The sequence below is a fragment of the Rattus rattus genome, chromosome 3 (assembly GCF_011064425.1).
Source record: "Rattus rattus isolate New Zealand chromosome 3, Rrattus_CSIRO_v1, whole genome shotgun sequence".
NCBI lineage: Eukaryota > Metazoa > Chordata > Mammalia > Rodentia > Muridae > Rattus > Rattus rattus.
Window position 1 is genome coordinate 215,317,816 of NC_046156.1, and position 7,539 is coordinate 215,325,354.

A 7,539-nucleotide genomic window follows, 5' to 3' on the forward strand; every position below is an offset into this window, starting at 1 on the left:
TGCTAGTCAGGCACTCTTCCACTAAGCCATACCAAAATTATTTGTATCTTTATAGAAAGAGATAGTTCCTTTGGTCCAAATAACCCAGATGCTATCATTAAAATATTTTTAAATAAAAATTAAGTTAAAGCTTTATACTGGATCATATTTTTCTGGTTGGATGGGGAATAGTGGATGTCATAGTTAAAAATGAAGAAATCATTTAGATCATAGTAAAATTTTCTTCTGGCTTTATAACTTACAGGAAATTGTTGATTATTCTTTTCCAAAGGTTAAAAAGAATCTGAGTAATAAGACAAAATTTTACACAAATATCCAATAACACGAGCTAGACAGATGTTGTGGATAAACTCCTTTACTTGTGCCATTTCCCTGGAAAATTATTCAATTTAAGGAAAGAAAAATCATTTAAGTTGAACAAGAATCTATGTTTTGTCATTAGGACATTATTATTATATCCAATAAATAAATTTCAGATCAATTTTAATAATGAACTCAAAACTTTATATCATAATGACACATTTTTGGTTATAAAAAGATACACTTTTAACCACTGTCAGCTTTCAATCACTACAACAAAATACCTGAGGTAATTATCTTCCAAAGAGTGAAGGTTTATGTTGGCTCACAGTTGAGAGGGTGGCTCAATACATCACCTTTACATATCTGGTGAAAACACCAAATAGTGTGTTTGGGAAGTATGTGTCAGAACAAAATGGCTACCCTACCAGGAAGCCCAAAAGGAAAAATTCCCTTTGAAGGTACTGTATCAAAGATCCAAAGATCACACATAGGGCCCATTTCCTAAGGGATCTACCTAGGGACAATTCTTTTTGCACATGGATTTGGGGTTTTTTCTTCCAGTTCCAAAAAAATAGCACCAACAAAGTCTCAATTCTAATTTTTTTAAAAAATTAATCTCATATTGTTGCATTTTTAAATTTGGATTGGCTTTTCGCCTCTACTCCAATCAATTTTTACAGCACCGGGTCACTTCAAACAGATGAAAATCTGAGGCACACTTCTGGTGCAAGTGAAGGAAAACAAAAAATACAGCCATAAAAAGTAGCAAGAAAAGTCAAAGAGAGAGAGCTATGCCATGGCTGATCCAACTGATCAGGAACAGGCTTTGGTGGAATGTCACACACGGTCTCCACGCTCCACTGAAGGTCTAGGTTCACTGTAAGCTCCAGCATAGGCTTCCATAGAAACGTCACAACTGGGAGGAAGACGCTTGAGCAGGCATCAGCATTGACGTCTTCTCACTCTTTCTCTCCGTCAAAATCTGTCACAGGGATACCCGGAGGGGGAAAAGTATTTTGTATATTCCAAATATGCGAACCGCCTAGCCTCATGGCTCAGTTCAGAGGATTTTAACACTGATTTCACAAGTGCTTTGATATGTGTGTCAACCTGAGGAATCTCACTGCACAAAAGTCCTGTTTATCTGATACTTAGAACCTTCCAGAGTTATATTTTGTGTTTGTGTGCCCATGAGCTAGCTTTCCAAATACACTGGATTTGTGGAGGCCGACACCAGGCCTGGTGGCATGGCCTTTATTCACAACTACTTGAGAAGCTGAGACCAGAGGATCACGGATTCAAAGCCAGTGATAGGAAGTATGAATCCAACATGAGCAATTTAATGAGATCTTGTTTCGAATTATGAAAATAAGCAAAATGGGGAGAGGTGTCACAGAGGAGACTAGAGATTGACTAAAATACATTCTGTTCTGGGTTCAATTAGAAAAACATCTCTCCATGTCAGGGAGCTTGGATAACTATATTAGTTATCTATCATTGCATAACAAATTCTATTAAATTTTATCAACTTCAAGCCACAAACATTCATTACCTTAGACAATTCCCCAAGCTTGGGGATTCAAGGGCACCTTAGCTTGGAGAAAAGGAATGGTCATGCTCCAACTTTAGGAGAACCCCCTGATGGCTCAGGATCCTCTTCCAAGATGGTTCAACTAGATTTCGGTCACCAAGAAACCTCAGTCCATCACAGCTCAGGCTGCTCCACAATGCCCTCTCCTCATCCTTGGGGTTTATTGTTTTCCCCAGAAGAAGATCTGTTCCAATGTCTCCTACGGCTTTAAAATCATAATTTCTTCTGTGTTTTGTTGGTTATTCAGTCATCGAACTCTGCCCACACTCGGGGAAGGGAAACGAGCGCCATCCTGTGTTTAGAGTCTCCATAATTGTCTGTTGGCTTAACTACTACAATGCTATCTTCAGTAGTATTTCTATTGCTGTGAAGAGACAGTATGAGCATGGCAACTCTTCTAAAGAAAAGAGTGTAATTGGAGCTGGCTTACAGTTTCAGAGGTTCAGTCCATTATCACCATGGTGGGAAACATGACAGCACACAGGGAGACATAGTGCTAGAGAAGTAGCTGAGAGTTCTACATTTATCTGCAGGCAGCAGGCAGAGAATGAGACACACTGGCCTAAGTTGAGCATCTGAGATCTCAGTGCCAGCCCCTAGTGACATACTTCTGCCAACAAAGCCTCACTTCCTCCAACAAGGCCAAGTCTACTCCAACAAGGCCACACCTCCTAATAGTGCGACTCTCCATGGGAAACACATTTTTTATCAAACCATCACAAATGCTGTAAAAAATTTGCCAGTGTGAAATATGAACTCCAATCAAATTCACACCTTAAATTTTGCTTTTCCTTTCCTTTCTAGAATATAAAAAAGGTTTTGCTGATTAATTGCTATAATCATCCTTCCCTGGAATAACCATTGCATGACCTTTAACTCATGTTAGATATTGCTAACTGGCAAAGAACATAAGTAAGTGGGCATGGCCTCTGTCATTCCATTATAGATTCATCCTGGGGAAAATTTATAAATGCCTATTCAACTGAGGACAATAAAACCAGGCCCTGGTGGAGTAGGAGTTTAGATTGGCATGTTATACCTTTCTTTAGAATTTGATATGTAAGAAATAACATAGCAACCAAAGTAGATATTTTGGGATTCTTCTCCATGATTTTCCTTTTATTAACGATCATCTGGCACTGTCGAAGTTTGCGTATGGTGCCTGTATAGTGACAGAACTATGTTGAGCCCAGAGGTCCAGGAGATGGCTTGAGGAAACCTAATATGGGTTTCTGGATCCCTTGGCACAGTTTGTGATTCATTATCTTACACAATTAAATTTAGATTAGACATGGTATATGAACTATATTCCCAGCTGCCTGCTTTTTCCTTGACTGACACAGAGAATGGCCTGGGTGTCACTTGCACCTGTTTGTTTTGCTACTTGTGACTGAAAATGTAAGTATATGGAGAAATAAAAACATCAGCAAGGTCTCAGGGATTCACCAAGAGGCCTCTTTTGCTTGGTATTTGACCCTTGCCCTTGAGAGCGAATTGTTGCATTCTCCTTGCTGAACTGTGTAAAAGGGGAGGATGGAGACACCAACTTCCTTCTTTCCTCATGTGTATACTGCAGTCATTTCTCTATGACTGGGCTACACATGCTTCTCTACTCTGGGGAGGGTGAGATCAGTTAACTATATATAGAATTTTGAAGATGGGACCACCAATGATTGACAATGATGACTTCTTAGGGCGTTTGCGATCTTTTTCTGCTTATTGCATTTTTATACCACCCCAAAACTAAGCCAGCTGAACCCAGAACTGGAATATGGCAGCTGCTCCAGATTGGCCTCAACAACCCCTAGGACTGAGGGGTGGCCCTTCAGGAGGATCAGTGAACGCCATGAGTCCCATCCCTGTCTACTTTCTAATTATTCCCATTTCAAAGAATCAAAGCAAACACACACACACACACACACACACACACACACACACACACACACACACACACACACACACACAAGTGCCACAGCCCAAATCTCTTCATAATCTCTTCATATATTTGGGGCATAGACATAAAATAGAGTAATCAAAGGGCAAGAATCAAATTATCTCCACGATATGCTTTAACAAGGCTACGATTATGATTTTGTCTCTCATTAAAAAATAAATTGGATTTATCTTTTACAAAAGGAATATTGATGCAACTATGGCTTTAAAAATAAGTCATATCTCATAAAACAGAATGAGAGCATCAGCGAGGCTTAGAGAGACGACTCAGTGGTTAAGAACACTTTTCCCAGAGGACGTGGGTTTTGTGCCCAGCACCACACAATGGCTCACAACTGTTTATTAAAGGACCGGGTAGTGGTGGCACACACTTTAATCCCAGCACCGGGGAGGCAGAGGCAGGTAGACCTCTGAGTTCAAGGCCAGCCTGGTCTACAGAGTGAATTCCAGTACAGCCAGGGCTACACAGACAAACTCTGCCTTGACACAAAACAGAACAGAACAAAAGAAAAAAAAAAAAAACTCAGTGGCTAAAAGGACCTGCCACACGAGCCTGCATCCTGGAACACGCAAAGAAAGCAAGCGGCGGTTGCAGCACACCTACAGCAGAGCAGGAGGCAGAGACCAGAGGAAGCTCCGAAGATGGAAGACCGCCGTCCTGGAGGACTTAGCAGAGCCGAGGCAGCACGAGAGGACGCGCCTCAGTTGGGCGGAAGGTGAGAGCAAGCTTCAAGAGTCCGGAAAGCTGTCCTCCAACTTCCACTTGCAGGTGTAGACCCCTACAATCACACGGTATGTTACACACACACACACACACACACACACACACACACACACACACACTATAACAATATTATCATTATTGTTATTATTACTTATTATTGTTATTATTACTATTAACAAGCAAATTTCAAATCTCTTTTAAATGTTTCATAATTTGTGTCATTTTAGGTGTATTGTGCATTGCCTGAATGCGTGTCTGGGTACCTCATCCATGCCTACTGTCTTAGGAGGGTAGAAGGGAACATTGGGTGATCCCCTGGCACTGGAGTTACAGACCATTGTGAGCTGAGGTGTGGGTGCTGGGAACTCAACTTGAATCATCTGGACAAGTAACGAGCCCTTAACCACTGAGTCATCTCTCCAGTCCCAATAAACAAATTAAAAAAAGACTAAATGAGTGGGAAGGAAGGCAAGGATAAAGGGAAGGAAAAGAACAGAAAAGTTACAAGATCAACACACTTCTCTCAGCCTTACTTAGTGGAGCTTGGCTGAGAAGCACGTCTCAGGCACATCGTGCTTCTGCAGAACTCCCATCCCATTGAGAAGTCTTGCCCAGGTGAGTTCTCAAATAAAAGAAATAAAATGTTAATTCTTACAAAGTGCTGGCACTTAAACTCCAGGCAGACTTTCTGTCCTTATATATATGAAGAGGTTAAGAAGCCTGAATATCAACTCCTACAGACATCGCCCATTAAGAAAAACAAATTGGTTTCTTCTGAAGTTTTTTTGAGTATGAACTTTTGGAAATCAGACAATTTTAATCAATCACCATATGAAACGATGCTCAAATAATTCTTACATACATTGGGGATGATGGCTAGTAGTGAGTTCTAAGTGATCAAGGGAGGTGGGAGACCAACCCTGGGCATCTGTAGTGCCATTCTGTGGGCTGGCCTGGGCTAAATGAAAAGGAGTGGAGGTGCTGAGAACAGCATGTCTACATTGCTAACCCACTGCCTGCTGGGTTTGACTGTGTATATGACTAATGAGCTGCTACAAGCTCCAGCGGCCCTGACTCTTTCACGGTGATGGTATGTAATCTGGGACGGTGAGGCAAATAAACCCTTTCTCTATTGGGTTGCCTTTGCCGGGGTGTTTTATCACATCATCAGGAAATCACAATAAGACATAAGGTAAATATATGTCATTCAAAGTAAGAGACTTCTCTTGCTAAAGGAATACAGCAGTAACATGAGTCCTGATGGGGTTCAGCTGTACCCAGAGAGCCATGTCTCACTCAGACAGCATCAGAGTAGCTTTTTGCAGTGGGTGGGAAGTGACACAGAGGCCCAGAACAGGACAGTGTGCAGAGGGTAGGAATACTGGAACACTCAGTCCCGAAGAAGGTGTCTTCCCCGAACCCTTCCCCTCAGGGATCAGGGGGCTACGCAGAAGTAGGTGGAGAAACAAAACAAAGCAAACAATCAAACAATCAAAAACATAAGAGACAGGGAGGACGGATGACTCCTGACACAACAGAACTGATTCAAATAATCATAGAGATGGGCAGCATGCACAGGACCTGCACAGGGTGAAGCCAGCCGGGGTTCCAGCACTGAGAGAAATGGGACGTGTACTCCATCCCTAACTCAGAAGCTAGCTGCAATTGACACCCACTTGCAAAGGAAAAAGTTAGTTTTCTCCAATGGATTCTCACTGGGTATATTATCCACACTTCAGGGTAGGCCCCACGGCAGCCATAGATGGCCCACACGAAGCGAACTCCATGGCACTTTTGTAAACTTTTTGTTTCATATAGCTTTGTTTGAACATTGTTTTGTCTCACTGGCTCTCTGCTTTTATATTATGATTTCCCATTCTGTGGTTCTGTGGAGAAGGGGTTTCCTGCCCGCCTTGTTTCTACAGAGAGAAACAGAAGACCGGGTTGAGTGGTTGGGAACATCTGTTGAGGGTTGGAGAGGGGAAGCAGTGATTGGAATATTTACCATAAAGAAGTTTTTCAATTAAAAAGAATGAAGGGAAGCCCAGCAAACAATGACATGGAGATAACCCGTGTAAACATGCACTGGGTAGGCTGTAACAGAACGTGTGGCCAGCCTACCCACAGGGATATCTGAACAGCTACTCACTGTCCCTCGTAAACTTTTAACTACATCAGAGTGTAGCAAACGCATTGCTCATTTTCTTCTTTCTGTTTAGACCCTCATCTGGTGTTTCATGTTATCACTTTTTAAGAGATTGGGTCTTGCCATGTTGCTCAGGCAGGCCTCCCATATGGACCTCAGCCAACCGTGGCTGGGATTACTGGTGTGCACCACTGTGCCTGGATTACCACACACTTATTTCAGGGATTATGTATATGTTTCCACATACCTACAGGTCTGAGTCCTCCTGAGAAGTACTTTAAAATATGTGCAGCCTAGCAAAATGCCTTAGCAAGCAAACACTCTTGCCCCGGGCCTGATGACTGGAGCTCAGTCCCTGGAACTCACACAATGGAGTAATAGAATTGACTTCCCCAGACTCCATGTGGGCTATGATAAGGACACTTAGGTGTTCCGCCAGGAACTGTGTCAGCTGAGGAGCACTCCACTAGGTTTGCAGAGTAGAATTTGTTAGAAGTTTGAATGCACAATAACATAATAAAACATGCTTTGATCAGACCAAATTGTCAATGAAAAAATACCAGCTATCCCTATTTGCCCTTACTGGGTCCTATTTGTAACATGTATCTATCATATCATTAAATCTTCAAATGGTCATTCATGAAACAGTTACCTTCATTGTCTTCCCTTTCTAGAAAAAGGCATGTAAGCCGTTCATGTTAAAACAATTTCTAAGATTCATGAAACCATAAAAATGTGGAGCAAGAGTTAAAGCATGTGGCGTTGCTAAGCACCTGTCAGACTGTTTGGAAAGAGGTGTCAGGAGCAGGGAAGTCACATTCT